Source organism: Ctenocephalides felis, unplaced genomic scaffold, assembly GCF_003426905.1.
Source record: "Ctenocephalides felis isolate EL2017-DRISC unplaced genomic scaffold, ASM342690v1 CF-g0.4_SCAFFOLD_03572, whole genome shotgun sequence".
Classification (NCBI taxonomy): domain Eukaryota; kingdom Metazoa; phylum Arthropoda; class Insecta; order Siphonaptera; family Pulicidae; genus Ctenocephalides; species Ctenocephalides felis.
In genome coordinates, this window is record NW_020539726.1 from 24963174 (window position 1) to 24968136 (window position 4963).

Consider the following 4963-nt stretch of genomic DNA (forward strand, 5'->3'; position numbering starts at 1 on the left):
CACATGATCATATTTGAAGTTTTCTTGCTGATGTTAATATTATGCTGTGACAAACAATGTCTTGCCAAGTTGCCCTTTAGGTGGCATTTGTAAGGGCACATTGGGCAAGCAAATTGGGGTTCTTTGCCACATTCGAACTTCATATGTTGGCTCAAACCATTTGGGTAGACGTAGCTTCTTCTGCAATTGGGACAGACATACTTCTTGGTTCTTCAAAACTTCGACGGCTATGGTTATATGGTGTTTCGAAGATTTTGCGAGGAAAGCATTGTAGAAATCTGCAAAAATAAGAATAATTATAGTCTAATAATTTACTTAATAATTAAAGTTATTGGTTATCAATGACAACCCTGGTATTTTTGGATTGATGTATGGTTGATGTATGAATGATTTTAATTTTTGGATTGATGTATTTTAATTCATCGTACAGAACAGACATTTATCGTTAGACAATATTATGGCATAATCATATTGAAAAAAGTTGTGTACTAAAAATGCTATAGTTGTAATCAAGTACTTGTATAAAGTGTATATACATTATAATTCATGGTTATTTTTTATTTATAATTATTGAACATATGATTCATAATTATTCAACCATGATGCCAATATATATTTCAATTCTTGACATCATCAATTAATTAAATATAATTAATATTTTTAAATTTTGAACATTTGTTACATTATATCAAAAATTCTAAAAACTAGCAATTACATGGAAACAAATAAGTTTTACTTTTCAAAATTTATTTATTTACAAAAAATACATTTTTATGATTGACTAGTTAATTTTATTATTTATAATTATAAATATTTATATAAGCAAAGAAATCAAGAACAAGCATTACTTATATATTCAAGCACATAATCAAAGTTTTATTAAAATTCTCATTATAATATTTTGGCAATCAATGGAAATTAAGTTTATACAATTTATTTACATCTTAACATTCTTAACCATTTATTAATTTCTCACATGTACAAATGTATTTATATGTACAAGACTAAATACAATACCATACTTGATTAATTGCAAAGTGATTTTTTTATAATAAATATAACAATCACAATACAATTGATAGTAATTTTATAACTTTTTTCAGAATCACTCAAAAATTCTTGTCCTATAAGATGTTTTTGAAAACTTAACCTAATGTTTCATGAGGGGCAACCCATTGGTTAACCATTCCTCTATACGTGCCAACTATATTAAATTTACATCTAAGAGTTATATGCGTATGATGCTATGTCCAAGAAAGGCGAGTTTCACTACAGATCTATCATACTGCCTGATATCTAGCCAACCGACGCTGATGAGATCGAACCGGGACTAGTTTGTGTTAGCCAACATCATTGTTCGTTACGCGACGACGAGATGTCTCATGGAAATCTCATATAATACAAATTTATAAATCAAAATTTTATGATAACTGTCATATAAATGAGCCGTATCAAATTTATTGATGATGGTGTAGCACAAGGCACCTATCTTGTCCCTTTTTAGGTAAACTCTAGGGCATTGGTTAACCATACTTCTACGTGTGGCAAATATATTAGATATACACCTAAGTTTGTCATGATTAACAAGTAAGTGAACTCTATCAAATTTATTGATGATGGTGTAGCACAGGGCACATATCTTGTTCCTTTTTTAGGTAAACTCTAGGGCATTGGTTAACCATTTTTCTATGTGTGGCAAGAAAGGCAAGTTTCACTTGAGGTCTATCATGCTGCCTGATATCTAGCCATCCGAGACTGTATCGCACACATGACTAGTTTGTGTAACCCAACATCCTCACGATGTCTGATAGAAACCTCATTTAATGCAAACTTTCGTGATATCTATCATGTAAATAAGTTCTATCAAATTCATTAATCATGGTGTAGCACAGGACACCTATCTTGTCCCTTCTTTATGTGAACCCCAGGGCACGAGCGTCGATATTATGCCGTGTTGAACAATGTCTAATGAAATTCCCTTTCTGGTGAGATTTGTAAGGGCATTGTGTACACACAAATTTGGGTTCTTTTCCGCATTCGAATTTCATATGTTGATTCAAACCATGCGAATAAGCATAACTTCTCGAGCAATTAGGACAGACGAATCTTCTGATTTTGTAATTTTCCAGTGGATATCTATTTGTATTATTAGCATGGGACAACATGTCGAAATATCCTGCAAAGAAATAAGCGTTGGTGTTAATAAAATAATAATTGTATAACAAATTAAGAGTTTAAATAAACTTATGTAGTACATGCATATATGAAAGTAATGTTTACGTTCAGATTGAGACTACTTTAATCAATATTAAATATTGTAAATAATATATAGAATATTAATACTTTGAAAATATGATTTACATTATCCTCGCTTGCATAAAAATGGTAATAGTACAATTTAGTTTAATTATTATGAGCAATAAGAATTAGAGAGTCCTCTGTTGTAATGATACTTCTTAACAATGCGACTTATTTTAGATGGCGACCCAAAGGTTGGCCATCTAAAATATTTGATATATTTTTATGATTAACTTTTCGCAGATTAGAGAAATTTTTAATTTGATGCAGCAATACCATTAAGGGCCATTTTTATTTCATAGATGAAATCATTTATAATAGTATTTTTTACTATATATATATAGTAAAATTTTATTATAGTAAATATAAAAAATGAAATTAATAAATAAATTGTAAATAATTTTCTCATATAAAACAATTTTATTTCATTTATAAGGAAAAGTTATATAGTATACGATGCACTATAATTCTAATTGACATATATATTACTTTTTTTGAAATTGATATATAATATATAAAGAATATGTTTTTCATGTCAGAAAACACAGTCAGGATTTTATTCAATAACATAAAACACACATACATAAAAGTTCTTGAATTGTTACCAATATATTATATGATTTTGGAATAGTATGCATTTTCATCATTTATTTAAATCATTTGGTAAAATGAGCTAAAACAATTAATTAAATTTGATAAATTTAAACAAATTATAAATTTGGTTTTATAAATTAGCTCCTAGAAAAATGACAGCTTATATAAGGTGACCATATTTTTTGCTTCTTGATATTTTTTTAATTTTTTTTGTATCAGAATTAATGACTAAGAACTTCATTATTAGAATATATGTTATATTTTATATCATATTTTTGAATCTATATATTTTTTCTCACTTACTACAAAACATTGTTCAATTTTCTTCATAATTATTTAAATATAATTAACACTCATTCCAAGCAGTCAAAAAGATCATTTTCATTATTTTTGATAATTTTCGTAAAATTAAAACTAAAACTTCAAAATTAATAATGTGAAGTTTAGTAAGAACGAAGATTCTATTTAGACCTATACTTTTCCCAAATTCGGGACAAAAATATAAATCTGGGACAAATATTGCATTTTGAAAACCCGGGACACAAGGTGGAAATCCGGGACTGTGCCAAACCAGAAAGAATGGTAACTGGTGTTTACCTTAGCTTAAATCGAAATTATGTTTTGACTAAATTTGTTCCAAATTGCCTTTTATAACTTGGTTCCTAGGAAATTAGTAACTAGTAACGACCGGCTAGATTTATTCCTGGTACTAAGATGGCATTCGGCGCCCAGTTTAATATTATGTTGTGATATACAATGCCTTGCCAAGTTGCCCTTTAGGTGGCATTTGTAAGGGCATTGAGGGCAAAAGAATTGCGGCTCTTTGCCACATTCATATTTCATGTGTTGATGAAGACCACGACCGTGAACGTAGCCCTTTTTGCAGTTGGGACAGAAAAAGTTTTTGGTTCCTTGTTGACTTTTTCTGACATAAGTTTCTTGCTCAATTTGATAGAACGACCAGTCAGAGTAACCTGGAATAAAAATGATATATGTTAGAAGTAATTCATATAGTCAATGATAAAATATATTTATATATAGGTATTTATATGCATTTTATTACAATATACACCTAAGAAAAATTCAGGCCAAAATATTACAATTTTCTCATTATTTTTAAAAATGAATAAAAAATCAGTCCTTTATTAAAAAATGTATTCAATATTCGATCATTACAATAATAACAAAAAAAAAATCAACGATAAATTATTACTAATACGTATTTGCTAAAAGTCTAATTATATACAATTTATTTTAATTAGACTATAGAAGCACCACAAAAGTTCTTTATCAAAAATACTTAACTGTATTCAGTATTATTGATCAAACTTATTTGATATCTATCAATCGTATCAAGTAACATTTTAAAATAATCTTATATTTTAAAATTACAATTATAATTTTTTATATCATGAAGCCTATTTCTACTGTTAAAAATGAATAAATGAATGAATTGCTAATTCGATAAATGTAGTTCATCGAATTAGCAATTTTATGAGTAGTTCTAGTCATATAGTCATTTTAGTTATATTTTGTATTTATTACAATTAAAGTTATTAAAAAAATGTTTAAAAAGATTTAAAATTATGTATAATATACTAGTTACCTAGTTAAACAAAAAAATATAATTTTTTTTTACTCTTTGATCACTTTAAAAAAATAATTTATTCATATTATCATGTAAATTATAACACCTATGTAAATTATAACATGATTTCATAAACTATAATAGGTTTGAAATATGTCATGTCATCTTGAAAAAAAACTGCAAATTAATGAAATTAATCAATTCAATACCATGCTGTGAGTTTATAAAAAAATGTAATGTGATAAAAAAGTATGCCCAAATTACAGAACATAAACTCATGTTTGTCCTATTTTATAAAATATTAGAGATCATGAAAAACCTTCAGTAACAAAAAAAAACATTAGTATTTACAATCAATTGTGATTAAAAAAAAGACAAATGTACATTACATCAATTCAAGTTTTTCCTATTTGATTTTATAAAATTATAGAGATCATGGCAAACCTTTAGTAACAAAAAAACATCAGAATTTATAATCAATTT